Genomic DNA, 18942 nt, shown 5'->3' with positions numbered 1-18942 from the left:
TTTATTTGTATCTAAATTTAGGATGAAATTGCACAATCACTTATTGCTTTGTTGCCAAATAATGGAATTGATCTTATATGTGGTGTGCCATATGCCGCCTTACCAATAGCAGCGGTAATTTGCATGCTTTTTTAAATGAAAAATTGTTGCTTAGCTATGTTATGCTGAATTATAATTTTATACAATTTCCGATGTTTATTGATAACTTATAATTTTAACTATGTTTCTCTCTAGTAATCCAATCACACAGGTTTATTGAACAAATACATTTCACTACTGAAAATTAAGGATAAGTAGCAAACTGAATGTTCCTGGTTCCGAATCTTGGTGAATTTGTAGGTGTATACTGGTGAGACGAGTCTCATACTAGGACGAAAAAGCTGTCCAGTTTTTTTCTGGTTTTCAATGGGACACTCTAACTGACAAATACAACCTATAAAAGAAATATTGTTGACTTGATCAATAAGATAAAAAGCGATCGTAATTAACAATAACAGTTTATCGTATACATGACTGAAAATGATGACAAACTAATAGTTTAATTGTTTGTAAAAAGTAGGGATTTATATGACTTCTAAGCTAGATGAGAAAAACAAACATTCCTAACATTGATCAAATAGTTTGCTAATGTGTATGAAAGAAAATTTACTATCCAAGTGTATGAGTTTGGATTACTTTAGTAATACTAACCGGTTGTTCATATGATAAAGTGTTAGAATGAGTCCAAGGAGGCGGCTAAAGACCAGTACTTCGAAGAGTCAGTTACTTTAATCAATAAGTCAACAACCCATTAATTCTGTCTATACACTTTCATGATATTTTTATGGGAGAATAATAGTGTATTATTTGATTATCGATAAGTAATCAAGTAATTGTTTTCTGATAATCACTTATTGTCTTTAATGATGCTTTGTGCATTATCTTATTCAAACCACTAGTCAACAACTTTTTTAGTTCTATCAGATTTGTTTGTTTCATGTTATTGATCTGGTCTGTCACAATATTTAAATTAGACTATTTATATTAGTCCCACGCTATTGGAACATGTCTTGGGTAAATAACGAATAAATATTAATTACAATAGTTAAGATCATGGGTCAATTCAAGTTAGATCAATATGGAAAACCTGGAATCACTGGACGGCCAACTCGTCCTATTGTGGGACTCCTTAGCAGCGCAAATCCACGATCTCGCCCCGCGGGATTCGAATGTAGGACCTATCGGTCGCGAATGTTTAACCTCTAGACCATTGAGTCGGCCGGCATCCAACAGTGTCAATGTCTAATTTCAACTAACCCACGAAATTGAACGATACATCCATTATTGTCTTCAGTGAGTTACTATCTCACAACAGACTCATGATCTCAACTATTGAAATTACTGTAATATTCATAAAAACCCCTTTTGATACAAATATTAATTAGTTAATTGGTTTTATTTATTAATACTACACGTGAATAACTTGTGCTCTTCATATCGTTTAATATCATTTTAAAAAATATGGTAGATGTGCACGACAGATTGGAGACTATAAAATTAACATGACTACTTGGTATTGTTTAGCTTGTATCTTCCCATTGAGTTTTTTTTTAAAGACTGCAATTGATCAGTCTCTTATTGGCATATGTGCATACTGTGCGTATGCCTCGATATTGCCTTAATTCACAAGCTTTTTGTAAGCAATGATAGATAGTGGCTAGCAGTGGAATCCAGGATACACGTTTCGTCCTATTTGGGACTCGTCAGCTAGATGTACCTGCATCTGAGTTGATGTTCACCCTGGGACTCGAACCCAGCACCATTCGCTTCAGCTAGATCCAGCTGACGAGTCCCAAATATGACGAAACGCGCGTCTTGGATTCCACTGCTAGCCAGTATCCATCATTGCTTACAATTAACACGACTAATTTTAAAATTGACTATTTTTAAACGAAATTAACTTATTGTACTCGATCCTAATGAAAGTATTGACACATACTGTCAAAGACTCTAAGGATAAAATCAAACTATCTTTTAACAAACGTAAAATTTAATCATTCTATAGATTGTTAAAGACTTTTAGTTTTCAAAATTTCCTAGACATCACTACAACTGAATAATCTAGAAATGATTTTTGTATTTTTCGTCTATTTAAAAAGTGTCTTTCTGTTCGTAAAAATATTCCAATGGTAATGTGTCGAAAAGAGGCAAAATCTTATGGAACTAAACAAATGATTGAAGGTATATGGAAGAATGGACAAAACTGTGTAATCATTGAAGATGTTGTCACTTCTGGTAGTAGTGTTTCTTCAGTGGCTCAGGTAAATGATTTCAATTGATTAGTTATCGTTTTCATCCGTATAATCAGAAGTCAGAAACTAGGTGTCTATATGTTGGAGAATTCAAAGGCACAAGATGCATTTGTATGCTTGTGCGGGTATTTTGAAAGCTAACTATTACTCAAGTCAAATGTATTGATCTAAACTATTCAAGTATATATAACTTTTAACATGGGTTGTTGATGAAAATTTAGTTAATACCCGTATCTTATTGACTTTAATGATTAGTTGCAATATAAATTGGTTAATCTTTAGAAATTGAGAACAGTTCTGCAGTTACCCATTTATCAAGTACAATTTTACGTACAAGCCTTTAGTCATGTTTATGTGTGAAACTACTCGTTTATCCTAACCAAAGTAAACAGAATGAGTTCAAAACTTCAGTTCAGTAGGTGAAAATCAAATACTATAGTTTATTTTTGTAAACCCATAAAGGTAAAAGGGATATCAAAATAAATATCCGCCACACAATAAGAAAATATGATTGTGAAGAAATAGTGAGAGGAAGTTAAGTATCATAGAAAAACAGGAAGAAAATTGCAGCAGGTTCCCCACAGGCTTCTATTCTGAGCCATGTTTGATAACGCCTCAAGCCATAGTGTTCGACTATCTTTAGAACCCCAACCAAGAGGGTTCTGAATAACCAGCAAATGCTAGTCCTATATAGCTTCCCTTCATACTACGGCACGCCACTATGTACTGATCACCTCTCCGCTTTTTCCAACTGTGAAAAGAGAAATAAAGAAGCAGTGACGAAAACGGAAGCTATTTTCGGAACCCTGTTTCACTCAATTCGTAGTTCGTACAGTGCTAACATCTAGTTTTGTTCCTGGTTTGTTCTATAAATCATAAGCATTCATTTGATGTATGATTCACTGCCATACTCTTTTCTGTTCTAAAATTATTATGGTTTGGACGTAATCTTTTGTTCCTCGTTTTGCGACCCTATTGCCTAGTTTGCACTTAATTGTATTTTTCTAATTCTTTGTGCGTTTTGATCGCGTCAGTCATCCATTTATTCATGTGCCTTTTTGCGTTAATCCGAATCAGGAATAAATCAAGTAGTGTTCCAGCTTATTTGTCTTCTCGCTTGCCAATCAATCAGACAATAGGATAGTTTTCTCTTTCCCCCCAAGTGGGCAGACGAATCAAAGATGTAGCACCATCCAATCCCAGCGTCGTCAAATAATGCTGGAAGGACACCGAAATCAGTGTTTCGAGATGGTGTCACTAGTTGAATTATTGTCACTACCAAAACCCACGTTTCCGTACATCCGCATTACCAACATGGCGTTGTCACTGAATGTTAGCAATCCCTCGAGTGCAATGACGATTAAACGCAGATAGTCGCTTAATATGCAGAACTTAGAGTGGTCTGGTTTCTCAAACATCGAGCGAGACTGCTCTCGCCGACGCGTTGTATTGATATAAGTGATGAGATCATTTTATATATAGTGAAAGCCAGAGCGGCTTATGTCAATCTGGGGTATCTTTGGTGTTTTCATGTTGTTAGTCTATATGTAAAAGTTCGGATCTACAACATGTCGGTTATAATTAGGTTTTGTTAGATCATGGTCTAGTTATAAACGAATCTAAGCCTATTACAGATATATGAAGTCTGTGAATTATTAGTTTCAGTCACTCAAAGAGGTACTGACTTCCGGTATTAAGTTTCTATAATGATAGGAACTAGTGCATCATGACCTTGACTAACATTCGATTATCAGTGTTTGTCACCCCATTCACATCTAGTTTCCAACTTGTTTTTCTCTGTTTACACTCACAAATATATAGTTCATCATTTTATCATGTAATTTACAGCTTCTTCGGCAGTCTGGTATATACACTGAACATGCAATTATCATAATTGATCGTGAACAAGGAGGACCTGCTTATTTAAAAAATCATAATATTAAAATTGCCAGGTACTTTATAGTGTTTTTTCTTCGTGTAACCGTTTTTTTTATTTGGTGAAGTTGGTCCCTGTTACTTGAGTATGATTCCAGCTGTAATAAATAAAATCGATTGGATTTTTGTTTGATCATGATACTAGGATGTATTCAGCTTAGATTTGGAACTCCAGTCATTGTGAATAAAATATTCCAATTACTTCATGAAGTTGGTAGGTTAAGCGTTCGCGCGCGAGACTGGAGGCCCTGGGTTCGAATCCCGCGAGCGGGATCATGGATGCGCACTTCTGAGGAGTCCCACAATAGGACGAAACGGCCGTCCAGTGCTTCCAGGTTTCCAAAGGTGGTCTAACATCAATCAGTTCATGATCTCAATCAAAAACTTAATAATCTCCACAGCCCCTATACCAGTGAGCAATGTTTATCTAGTTTAGGAAATTCGATTGCTAGACGTATTAATAAGTCTGTGTTGATAAATTTATTTAATTGATTTCATTTACTCAAGTATTCAAATAATCAGCTGATATTTTTAGGTTTCATAAATTAAATGTAGGTTGTAAATGTTAATAAGTTGTAATGAGCTTATATTTTCCTATGAGTTTACTATTAACAACCAACTCACTAATTAAGTACAGATTCATGCACTCAAATTTCGAGTCACATTTATTGTGTGAGCATTAGTGTGATAGTCATCAAACTATTTGATCAACCTTTTTGACTGAACACTTAAATCGGTTTCCTAAGCTCTTCTAATAACCCCAGGCTAAATCTACATGACAACTTGAACACGAGAGAAAAGACGAGAAATATGGAAAGAACGCTTTACTTCAAGGTTCGTTTATGTACAGAAAATTGAGGGTATTTATGGCATTCCAGATGGCCTCGGTCTTCTGGGACGCTACTAAAATAGTAGCAGAATATTTGATCATCTAATCGGAAATGTGACACTTGACTCTTCACTTTCTAAATGTTTCTGAGGAACTTCTATTCAACGTTGATTGGATAAAATGTTTCCCAGCATTTCCATGTTCGCTCTGGGCTTTTTTCGAGGAATATTCTGGGTCTCCCCAACATTATTAAAACCAAATCATTTTAACTTGGGATTTAACCTGCTGTCTTGTTAGGATTCAAACGTTTCAGCTATTCCGTCACCGTTCTATTTGTTAGCTATGGTAATTAAAACCAGATCAAGTTGAGATATATGATGATTTATGCAAACAGTTGGAGTTGAAGATTCAACCTTAAAGTGGTTCAGTAGAATATTGGAATGAAGTTAGTTTTAATTCAAGAACGAGTTATCTTGGAATCACTTTGGTTGTAAAGATCATTCATTATATTATCATGAATTAACAAGTACATTTGGTATTCTTTTTTCTCTGGACAATTCTACTTTTTTCGGTTTGTATTTTGGCCTTATTCATCAATCGAATTTATTTATCATGTATACAAATGATTCCTATTTAAGCCTCCTGTCTTTTTTTGGTGTCATTTTGTTTGTTTCACGAGTATTGTTGATATACATCGCTTTGTATTCATATTGTATATCATTGACATCATAGGTATAATGTTACATTTCTCGTTGTATGTCCGCTATTTGTATTGATGGTTTGTTATTCAAACTCTTCGCAAATAACAGTGGAAACAATCTAATTATTCGTCTCGTTGTATGCTGAGTATAGAAGCTTCTTATTATGTCTGTATTGTTTACTTTACTGTAGTTGTTTAGTTAAGTGAATGGTTCTTGTTGACTAATTTGGGTTTTTATTGTACTTTTGATAATGTAGGAATTGTGTTAAGTGATCCCACTTTGACTAATGTTAAGAGTGACGAATTCCCGAATTTAGGTTTTGGTGAATTATCCATTAGTGTGCAGCTGAAGGTGCGGTGGCAAAACCAAAATGTGGCATCAGTCTCTGAAGTCATTGATTATTGCTCTGATCCATGTTGATAAGCCCAAACTCCCCTAGTTGGATTACTCACAATTATCGTAACCAATGACTAAAGGCTCAGAATAGTCTTCAATGGCCCGAACGCATTGTGCTTTTATCTTCTCATAGATCTTGAATTTCAAAATGATCCTATACTTTTCTATTCCATAAATTCTTTCTCTCTTCTCGAATCACTACCATTGTCCAACTTTCGTCCAATGAGTTTCACTGATCCCAAGCACCTCCAGGTTGTATCTCCTCATTTCTGCAGCGATTTGGAAGACTCTCCTGGCCTCCCACATTGTACGAGTATTCCATGTACCTAAATAAATGGTTGCTCTAGTTGTCAGAAGGGGAATAGGCCTCATGACTTCCGAAGGAACTCGGCTTTCATCATGAGGCGTCATAACTCTTCTAAATGAAGACCTTTTGACTCCCAGGGCAGAGTTTAAAAGGTTTGAATAATTTTTTCTGGTTAGCGTTTTTTTAGCGAGTTAGTTTTCTACGGGATGGGGTCGCTAACCTCATGCCCTACCCTCCTCTTTAATCCGGGCTTGGGACCGGCAGTAGCCCCCGGAGGGACTCCATTGTACACGCTAATTCAATTGCCACATATTTGTTTAAATTTCAATCTATGTACACATTTGTTGATTTTCGTCATAAGCTTATTCACATATATATAAATGTATTTTTCTTATATTCTAGTTTATTCACGTTAACTGAATTGTTAGAGATTTTACATCAAGAAAATCGTATTACTAAAGAACAGTTTGATGAAACTACTTTATTTATTCATAGTTCACCAGCACCTAAGGTAACATGATGATTTACACTGAAAATATTTTAAAAAAATGTATTTTCTTAGAAATTTACTAGACATTAGTAACTAATTCGTGGTAAAGTACAACTTGTATTCATGAAGAATACTGAATATTACATATTGTCTGTCATACTTTAAGGGCAGAATGACCAATTGTTGCTTAACTGAAGTTGATTCCTGATGTAAACTACATATATATTGAATTGTCTCGATAGACCCTTTATTTCGTTAACTTTATTATTTGGTAGTAAGTTTATAAAAAAGTTAAGGACGGACAAAGTGAAATGTAACATCAACCCATGAAGTTATTGACTCTTGGTCTGAGCTATGTAGGTAGTTGCACACCATCTGTTTGGGGTCCACATAATAACTGTAATCAGTGGTTGATAGTCTTAAGTGATTACAGCTCAGGATCGTTCACCATAGCGCAGACGTACTTACCTTTTTTTCAATCCTGCTCTGGATCTTGAATTCCAGTATTCCTTTGTGTCACTTTGTATCCCGTTTTCTTGAACAATGTTCTCAATGTTTAACCTTTCTCATTGTTATTGCTATTATATTATTTCAATTCTTTTCTTATTTATCTTGTTAATTTCATCCCAGTGTACTATTGTAGTTCAATGCACACTTGTCTTAGACCATATGTCGATGGTTACCAACTGGACTGCCTTCATGTCTTCATTTATAAAAGTGTATAGCTCAAGAAATGTTACTTCATATTGTTTTTTATCTTAGATATGTAGGATATTAACCAATAACCTTCACAATTCCTTCGTTACCGCTAGTTTGTCAATGACATTTCTCATTTACATCTCTTTTGTTAGATCCCATCTGAATTGAAATTTACATGTTCTCAATTGGATCGATTAAATCAGATTATCCAATCAAAACAATCACGTTTATGCGTAGCTATGGATATTTTAGATCCAACTAAATTACTTCAATTAACCGATGAAATAGGACTAGAAGTTTGTGCTATCAAATTACATTTAGATATTTTACTATCTAACACAAATCCTGAAATGATTATCCAAGGTCTATGTAATCTGTCTGTGAAACATGGATTTTTAATTATCGAGGATAGGTAAGTTATAAAATGCTGCTAAAACATTTGTTTATTTTAAGTTTTCACCATAGCTTTCTCTTGAATTCTTTTGCATAACCAATACATGTAACATATAATGCGTATTCATATAATATCTATTTAAAACTGTATAGTTTTGTTGTAAGTTCCACTCATTAATGTCAATGTTTATCTTTTCTCTTCCTCCAAATGTAAAATGTTAACTCAAGGATTTATTTGTGTCACCGCCTGAATTAATGATGAGGAGTTAAGTAGTTGGACGTATCTATCGCTTCACTTATCTTGGGAGTCTCATCAGTACTGATGGTCTGGTGTCTGATGAACTCTCGTTACGAATTCATTAGTCTCCATTGGCTTTTGCCAACTTGCGTCACTTATGGCATAGGCGAGATATCCGTCTTCCAACCAAAAGGCGAGTTTACTTCACAACGGTTCGCTATGTTCTAATCTATGGATGTGAAACATGGCCGTTAAGAGTAGAGGATATTCGCAGGTTACTGGTGTTCGATCATAGGTGTCCACGAAACACTTCATGTATTTTGGGACAACGGAGTAAGAAATGTCTTGGTTAGGCATAGATTACTAGGTAAGGATGACAAATGGATTGATGAGGTAGTAAGTCTTTTTCAGCTAAGTTGGTTGGGACATGGGTTACGTAAGCCAAACCCACCACCTACCTCGACGGGTGATGATTTCTGGTGCAAGAACAGACTGGACAAAGGCTAGGGGCGACCAAACCATAACATGATACCAGTTCAGGAATTCACTGACAAGTGAACTCAGCCATATCAATAGGCGTAGACTACGTGGTTGGGGTTGGCGTGATTATCGTAACCAATGGTTAGAGACTTTAGATGATATGGCTCAAAAACGTTTGCAATGGTTCAGGTGCACACGTTCTTTGTCCTCCCCCAAATTCTGGGATTCTAAATTCCTTGTAACCTTTTTCGTCTTTGTTTCTCCAATTTATATTTTCTTACCAAGTCGTTTTTTTGATGCCTAATCTTTCTGTTTATCTCTGATACGGTTACTACCTCTATTGTTCTGGGATTTGACCGAACAACTTCAGCTCTCTGTGTTGATGGGGTATGGTGACTTGAACCGTTGTACATATATACAGGTTCTACGTTGTGGCTGACTGAGTGTTTACCTTTCCTTACATCATAGGAAACAGTTCAATTTTACGATAGTTTTTGATACAATGGTTGACAAAATTGTTTACCTCAGTCTATGTTCGATTATTCGATGTGTCAAGTATTCGGATGCACTTAACAGAGACATCCATGGACCCTTTATTTTATTCGGGTTGTCACTCATCATTGTTTCCTCTAGGAATCGAACCTACATCAATTACTTTGACAGTTAGCAGTGCTGCTACTATTCTATTCACTGTCATCCTATGTGATTCGGATCGGCTTTCATCACTATCATAGTCAGAGTCGTCATCATTAAGCTACTTAGGTCGGCTTGTGACTGACCTAATTAAATACCGTTATTAAGCTGTGCTTCTCTCAATTCGCCTATACTTTCACTGTTGTAGACTATCTCGGATAATAAACTTCTATACGCTAGTATTTAAGTGAGATACAATTTCACGATTAGTTAAACAATTCGTAGTTTACGCCATTACATTTCACTGTATTTCTCATAACTGCAACATTTTTAAGTATTCAATATCAAGTGTTATTACTCTTTATTGTATAAAGGAAATTGGCTGATATTGGTCAAACAGTATACAATCAATTATTGCATGGTGTTTATAGAATTGCTGAATGGTGTGATATGGTTACAGTACATTGTTTACCTGGTCCCGGTGTATTTGATGCCTTTCGTAAAGTAAATCAAAAATTACTAGAAAATGGAAAACATCATCAAATAGCAGCATTAGTAGTGGCTGAAATGAGTTGTCAAGTAAGTGAGAGAATAATAAAAGTTATTATTATAAATCAGTTCACCAGGTACACTTAGATTCGAACCATACTCTAATTATAAATAAAAATAATATATTTGTAATATCCCAATGAGTAGAAAATTGGATTTTCTGACGTTTCGTGACTTAGTGTAAGTCACTTCTTCAGAGAATAAATCTCTAATTGTAAGGACTAATGATATTAACCGATTGCCCAAACCAACGTAGGTGGAGCAAGGTTATATTGTAGTATTTAGTGGGTGAAAGTCGAATGTCCTAACTATTAAACCACAGCTCCAAGTACGATAACTAAACAATGTCCATTTCCTTTTTTCTGTTTTTTTCTTCATTGGTTCGCCTGTTTGAGGTATTTTATTTTATTTGACCGCATAAACATTGGTACAAGGAGGCGTTAAATACATATGCGCCACACAATAATAATGAAACCAGTAGCAGTTAACATTGCTTGGAGTGAAGGATGTGATACTTTTTGGGTGCCCAAATCAAAGCAATTGGTTTCCTTAAGGGCCACACCCGGATCCTTTGACCTAAAGGTCTGGTTCACAAGACAGTGGAGCAACTTTAGATGCAACCCCATGGTATCTGGTGACCAAAAATTGGATCATACACCGTATGTTCCTTCAGGATTCTGGAGTCCATGTGCGCGATTGGTTTGGAATAAGGGTTTTCAAATTCCCCTTTATGGTTCCTCCATATCCACCGAACCAGTTAAAGCTCCGGACATTCGCTTTTCGTCCTCTCAATCTCATAAACAACACCCGTGTTGCGAGAAGGCAGTGAATAGGACTTCCATGGGAGTGGCTGTATACGCGTGGTCATGTGTGGACATTTAGAGAGGGAGAACGGACTCTCCTCACTGTCAGCTGTATCAGGGAGTTTGGGGGCTAAATGGAGGTTTGTTGGCAGAGGGGATTCGAACCCCAGGACCTTCGATCTCGTTCACGAATGCCCAAAATCTGGACCACTAAGCCGTCATCCGACCTTATTTCCGTCCGGTGCACCAAGCTAAATGATTTAATTCCACAACTGTAGTTTTGTCGTTCTAGACAATAACTAGTAGCTTCGTGTAGAAGTGATCGATCAGTTCATATCGATGAGGCTTGTTTATGATCGTTTATCTTCATAGTCTTTGTTATTTGTATTTGTTCTTGGATTCCTGTTGACTGTATCATGTGGTAAACGTCTATGAGAGTGATTAAACTTCCTTATATGAGTTGATAGATTAGATCTAAAACTGTGAAACATTCTCGATGAGTACAATATACTTCTTTAATTGACACAGTGTCTCAATAACCTTGGCTTAGCATTCCTCATTTTTTATATTATGTCTACACGATTCTCCTATATTGGTTGTAAACCCAATAATTAATTCAGTTTTCTAGCTCCCAGTTTCATTTTTTTTCGTATCCGTTCTTTTTTTGTGTGTTACACTATTCGACTTAAGATAGCGGAGATTTTTAGCTCAGGTCGATGATTTTGGTAGAGTTTCGTTCTTGGAGCTGGATGCTTTAACATCAGTCAAACTTATCAGCAAGAACGAATTTAAATACGGAAAATAACAAACCTATCACCCCCCCATATATAAAGAATATACCAGAAATTACATTGAGGCCGTTTGGATTAGATGTAGCACGTAAACAAAAAATCCTTCCAATCAATCCTATGCAAACCGAAGGACGAAATGACAAGAGAAAAGAGGCCAGGTACGATTTACATAACAAATTGTCCCGACTGAGAGAAACAACATGTGACAAAGTAGCTACACTCTTCATCTTCGTCTATATGAACATCATCTAGCTGTCCAACTCCATGCTGTATTTTCACTCATATCAATGCATGTGGACAGTTGAGGACTTAAGTTCAACTGGAAAGATGCAGACAGCGATAGGTTACAGGTCAACAACAACTAGCCAAGCTCAAGTTTGGTAAGGTAAGCTGTTAGATATATGTTGCTCAGAAGAACAATGAAGGTTTTATGATTAAACTATCCAGCTCAAAGAACGAAACTCCACCGAAACTATACTAATAGCTTATGTTATTCCCAATTATTTCAGAACATCTCTCCATTGTAATCCATCGATATTTCTAAGCATTTACATGTTATTTCTATCGTTCCGTGTATTTTATTGTTGAAATTGTACTTTCCTATCATTCTTATTAGCTCACTTTCAGTATGTGTGTCACTTATTGAAACTCGATTCGAATTAACTTCCCTATTAGATGTAGCCTAAATTGATAATTTTTTTGGCAAATTATAGTTGTATTTATAACTCTTGTAGAAGTTGTCAGACTAACACGAACAGTTAGGCATCGATCTTGACTACATGGATGATTTCTTTACTCACAATACCCGACACACACACACACACACTTGTATCTCATCACGTTATCTTGAAACACCACAATACTTGTGTCCGGTTTTCTTTACCATATACTTTTCTATGTGTTTCACATTCAACCACTCAATAATGAAGGAGGTCCTCGAAGACTTCCTGTCAATTAATAACTTAGGTGATCACATCATAACTGAATCGATATGATTCGGTCATCATTAAGTAGTGAACGACAACGTTTCATTTACTTATCACTTCTCTCTGACTGAATAATGCAGGTGTTAATTTTTCTTTTCTTTTATATATATACGTATGGATTTACAGGGAGCTTTGACAACTGATTCGTATAAGGATCAGTGCACTAGTTTGATCAAAATGAATACTGATATCATTGGCGGTTTTGTAGCCCAACACCCTATATCAGGATTCAATATTTGTTCGTCAAATATTTCCTATTGGGTACCAGGTAATGGTTTCTATGATATTTTTACCATATATATATATATATATATATATATATATATATATATATATATATATATATATATATATATATATATATATATATATATATATATATCCCACAGGCGGGATCGTGGATACACACTACTAAGGAGTCCCATACCTGGACGAAACGGCCGCCCAGTGCTTCTAGTTTTTCCATGGTAGTCTAGTTTCAATTGACTCATGAATTCAATCATATATATTGGAAATAACCACTAAATGCACACCAATTCACCGGAATAATCAGGTGGGAAATGGAAAATCCGAAAGAAATAAGTTTACATTATTCGATGGATTGTGATTGACAAATTGTTTTAGTTGAAGCGGAGAACTGCGTAACCATAAATTGTAGTACTTTAGAGTACAGTACGATTATCGTAGAATATACACCGTAATAGTCATATCTTGCAAGCAAAAATTATATTCAGTAATTAGTGTAACAAAAGCGTAAGTACGCTTAGAAAGCGATATAGTTACACTTTCATCGGTGTTTTAGGGTGATATATATTGCATAGGAAGCAGCAGTTAAAATTTGATGAGGAAAACTAGGACTCCATGTAGCGGAGGGGGATTTCGAACGCGTTACAGCATAATCGTAATTATGTACGACTGATAACTCCGCCTGTAGCTCTTCTAGAGTTACTGCCGGTCCCAAGCCCGGGTAAAGGAGGAGGGTTGGGCATGGGGTTAGCGTCCCCATCCCGTAGAAAACTAACTCGCTAAAAAACGCTTACCAGAAAAAATAATTCAAACCATTTTAACTCTGCCCTGAGAGTTAGAAGGTCTTCATTTAGAAGAATTATGACGCTTCATGGTGAAAGCCGAATTCCTTCGGAAGCCACGAGGCCGATGCCCCTTCTAACAACCAGAGCAAAAATTTTTATAGGTACATGGAACGTTAGAACAATGTGGGAAACCGGGAAGACCAGCCAAATAGCAACGGAAATGAGGAGATACAACTTGGCAGTACTGGGAATCAGCGAAACCCACTGGACTCAAGCTGGACAGAAAAGGCTAGCTACGGGAGAGATGCTGCTATACTCCGGTCACGAAGAGGAAAATGCTCCACACACACAGGGAGTTGCTCTAATGCTGTCCAAAGTAGCACGAAATGCACTTGTAGGATGGGAATCTCACGGATCCAGAATCATCAAAGCATCATTCAAAACAAAGAAGGAGGGGATCTTAATGAATATTATCCAATGTTATGCACCCACCAATGATAGCAACGACGACATTAAAGATCAATTCTACGAGCGGCTGCAGTCAATCATAGAGAAATGCTCAAGAAAGGACCTCACCATTCTGATGGGAGATCTAAATGCCAAGGTCGGAATAGACAACACTGGATATGAAGATATTATGGGACGACATGGACTGGGAGAGAGGAACGAAAATGGAGAAAGATTTGCAAATTTGTGTGCATTCAACAAATTAGTCATAGGAGGCACAATATTTCCACACAAACGTATACACAAGGCTACATGGATCTCACCGGACCACACTACAGAGAACCAAATAGACCATATTTGCATCAAAAAAATTCCGAAGGACAATGGAAGATGTGAGAACCAGGAGAGGTGCTGACATGGCTTCAGATCACCACCTAGTTGTAGCCAACTTAAAACTGAAGCTAAAAAAGAACTGGACAACTGGACAAACAGTAATACAAAGGTTCAATACAGCCTTCCTTCGAGATACTGACAAACTCAATGAATTCAAGATAGCTCTCAACAACAGATTCCAAGCCTTTCAAGATCTACTGAAGGAAGAAGAAACTACCATGGAGGACAACTGGAAAGGCATCAAAGAAACATTGACTTCAACGTGTCAAGAGGTTCTGGGTCTAAAGAAACACCATCATAAGGAATGGATCTCTATAGAAACACTGGACAAGATCAAAGAAAGGAAGAACAAGAAGACAGCAATTAACAACAGCCGAACACGAGCAGAGAAAGTCCAAGCACAAGCTGAATACATAGAAGCAAACAAGCAAGTGAAGAGGAGCATTAGAGCCGACAGGAAGAAATACGTGGAAGAATTAGCAACGACGGCAGAAAAAGCTGCTAGAGAAGGAAATATGAAACAGCTCTACGATACAACGAAGAAACTATCAGGGAAATACAGTAAACCAGAGAGGCCGGTCAAAGACAAAGAAGGCAAGCCAATCACTGAAATTCAACAACAGCGAAACAGATGGGTAGAATACTTCGAGGAACTCCTGAATAGGCCGGCTCCAATGAATCCACCGAACATCGAAGCAGCACACACAGATCTTCCTATAGATGTCAACCCACCAACGACGGAAGAAATTAGAATGGCCGTCAGACAAATCAAGAACGGGAAAGCAGCAGGACCCGACAACATACCAGCTGAAGCACTGAAATCAGACGTCGAAGTAACCACAAGCATGCTTTACCCTCTATTCAAAAAGATTTGGGAGGAGGAACAAGTGCCGATGGACTGGAAAGAAGGACACCTCATCAAGATTCCAAAGAAAGGAGATCTGAGCAAATGTGAAAACTACAGAGGCATTACACTACTGTCAATACCAGGGAAAGTCTTCAACAGGGTGTTGCTGAACCGGATGAAGGATGCAGTAGATGCCCAACTTCGAGATCAACAAGCTGGATTCCGAAAGGATCGGTCGTGCACAGACCAAATTGCAACACTACGGATCATCGTCGAACAATCAGTTGAGTGGAACTCGTCACTATACATCAACTTCATTGATTATGAAAAGGCATTCGACAGTGTAGATAGGAGGACATTATGGAAACTTCTTCGACACTACGGAGTTCCTGAGAAGATTGTCAATATTATCCGGAACTCATATGACGGACTACAGTGCAAAGTAGTGCATGGAGGACAGCTGACAGATGCATTCCAAGTAAGGACCGGAGTCAGACAAGGCTGTTTACTCTCTCCCTTCCTCTTTCTTCTGGTGGTCGACTGGATTATGAAGACCTCGACATCTGAAGGAAAACACGGAATACAATGGACAGCTCAGAACCAATTAGACGATCTGGACTTCGCAGATGACCTAGCCCTCCTATCACGTACACGTGAACAGATTCAGATAAAGACAGCCAATGTAGCAGCAGTCTCTGCATCAGTAGGCCTCAGCATACACAAAGGGAAAACCAAGGTCCTCAAATTCAAAGCGGAGAACAGCAATCCAATCACCCTTGATGGCGAAACTCTGGAAGATGTAGAATCCTTCACATATCTGGGAAGCATTGTCGATAGACATGGAGGTTCAGATGCAGACGTAAAGGCGAGGATTGGCAAAGCAAGGGCCGCATTCCTACAATTGAAGAACATATGGAACTCAAAACAACTTTCAACCAATATCAAAGTGAGAATCTTCAATACGAACGTCAAGGCAATTCTACTGTATGGAGCTGAAACTTGGAGAACTACAACAACCACAATCAAGAAAGTACAAGTATTTATAAATAGCTGTCTACGCAAGATACTCAACATCCATTGGCCGGATACCATCAGCAATAGCCTTGTGTGGGAGAGAACAAACCAACTTCCAGCTGAAGAGGAAATTAGGAAAAGACGATGGAAATGGATAGGACATACATTACGCAAATCGTCAAACTGCATCACGAGGCAAGCTCTAACTTGGAATCCTGAAGGGAAGCGGAAAAGAGGAAGGCCAAAGAACACATTACGTCGGATAATAGAAGCAGATATGAAAAGGATGAATTACAACTGGAAGGAGCTGGAAAGGATTGCCCAGGACAGGGTTGGATGGAGAATGCTGGTGAGCGACCTATGCTCCTTCACGAGGAGTAACAGGTGTAAGTAAGTAAGTAAGTAAGATAAGAAGATAACGTAAATAAACAGTGCAGAATGATTACAAAGACTACCATGATAGATCTTTTATCATATATGTGCTTGAATATTTTGTAACACATCAATTTAGGCAGTTTGTATTCAAATTAATCAACGATTTTATGTACCTCTTTACTGAATGGCTTACTGACATCCTTTCCGTAACCAGCCGAATGATAAAATTAGGTTAGTATTTGAGATTAAATAGAAAGTGTATTTAAATTCATGGAAGGAGCTTATAATAAAGTCAACAAGTACAATATCATCATAATGAGAATTCATTTTTGTGTCGGTTGTTTGAATCTTCCGATTGATGTTCATTACTGCAATTGATCATCCGTCTCTTATTGGCATATGTGCGCCCTGTGCGGATTGCTTCGATCTTGCCTTAAACTACAAGCATTAAAAGCATAGATGGATGGTGGCTGGTAGTAGGATCCAGGACATGCGTTTCGTCCTATTTGGGACTCGTCAGCTGGATGTACCTGCATCTCAGAGAGTTGATGTTCACTCTGGGACTCAAATCCAGTACCGTTCGCCTCAAACATCACCGCGTTATCTATTAAGCTGCTGTATCCAGAATTTTAGTATTTATACTCGATAATAACAATGTTCACACTACTCAAACATCCTGACATGAAATAAAATAATTGTTAGTTTCTCAAGTCTCCACTTGAAAATCTTTGAGCCGTAAACAAAAGTTCAGGTTAAACACCATACAGTTCAGTGTTTACTTGTCATTTTGACATGTTAAGAAGTTATGAATCAAAGAAGTATCTGAGTTGCTGCTAACCAAATCTATTGAGCCATTCATTTGGTTGACCTGTCAGTTGTATATTAAAGAAAATCAGTTGTCGTTTTTTTTTGTAGAAGGCATTCATTACGTATCTAGAACTGTCGAAGCACCATCCAGTCAGTCGTAAGCAACATGGAACCTGGCGTATATTTGCATCTGTTCGAGTTGCCTTACTTCATCAACGCACCTAAATAAATATATGATGGCTAATGCCAGAGTAGTAAAAGTAGCAGTCATATCAGTGGTAGTAATAAACATTAAACAGTGAAGTAAAAAGCATAAATATTTCAAGACAAAGTGAATCTATCCATTCTGAGTGATTTCATTCCATGTCGTCTAACGTTTTTAATCATTGATTATGATAATCATGGAGACCCCAACCATGTAGTCCACACCAACCTACACATCTCAGTCCAATAGTCATGGACTGATCTGTGGTCGAAGTACGAGAGCCGCTAGCTTTTACCCAAACTACTAATATACCAGCCAACATCGGCGTTAATATTGGTCGAATATACATATGGGATTGCTCACTTTCGGTCATCTCACACTCAAAACGTTTTGTTCTTATATAGAGCAATCAGTTTGTAAACCACCGAACTGAAATTTGATTTCATTTGGTTCACGACGTATCATAAGATTATCTGGTGTCACCTAGGTGATGATTGTCTCATTCCTCACATAAGCATACGTCACTAACCACGAGTTTCCACTTGAAAACAATAGCTTCTCCCCGTTTCTTGTTTGCTTTATAATACTTTAGTGAACAAGAACACCAGTGGGGTCAATCGAATGTGTTTAACACAAAATTACAGGACTTGTTAATAAAATCTAACAATCAAATAGTAAATACTTAATTTGCAAAATTTCCATCAATTGTCTCATAATGACCCAGACTTCATTGTTCTTGCATTTTCATACAAATGGCATCCTGTTTCCATTCTTTACTGTTCGATTCTCTTGTCTCTTTGCTGCTGCCAGACCTTCAGTTCACGACTAACATCATCTACTACTTATGTCAATATAAGTAGCACACACCACAATAATACCTCAAATTGTGCTTACTTAATGAAAAATACCATCTACAAATTGAATTATACCATACAAAAGCTTTTTATTTTAGTTTTTGCCAATTATTTCTTCTAATATTATTATGTTACTTTCACAGGTGTAAAACTTATTAATTCCAATGATGATCTAGGCCAAAATTACAATACACCTGAACAAGTAAAGAAACGTTTTACAACGACATCCTCATCATCTATTGTAATGATTGTTGGCAGAGGAATAACTGAATCAGAGAATATTCGTCAAGAAGCTGTGAATTATCGTTTAGCATCCATTCAATAAATTCAATGGGTTTATACATTTATGTATAATAAGTTAAATGACTTCTCTTTTGAATCATTTATGTGATTATACAATATGAGTTTTGGTTATTTTTCTAAATTAAAATACACAAATTTCCAAACA

At 36.9% G+C, this 18942-nt stretch overlaps 1 protein-coding gene across 1 annotated transcript in view; it reads left to right on the top strand.

Annotated features, from left to right (window-relative positions):
• MS3_00007247 (uncharacterized protein) overlaps positions 1-18942 on the top strand; it is a 50995-nt gene extending 32053 nt beyond the window's left edge. The window contains exons 14-18 of the mRNA XM_051215504.1: positions 22-114; positions 2139-2300; positions 4140-8060; positions 9767-12789; positions 18638-18942. The gene's annotated coding sequence lies outside the window, so the exon portion shown is untranslated. The remainder of the gene's footprint in view (positions 1-21; positions 115-2138; positions 2301-4139; positions 8061-9766; positions 12790-18637) is intronic.

This window comes from Schistosoma haematobium, chromosome 4, assembly GCF_000699445.3.
Source record: "Schistosoma haematobium chromosome 4, whole genome shotgun sequence".
In the NCBI taxonomy this organism is placed as follows: Eukaryota; Metazoa; Platyhelminthes; class Trematoda; order Strigeidida; family Schistosomatidae; genus Schistosoma; species Schistosoma haematobium.
This window is presented reverse-complemented; position numbering and strand designations above follow the sequence as displayed.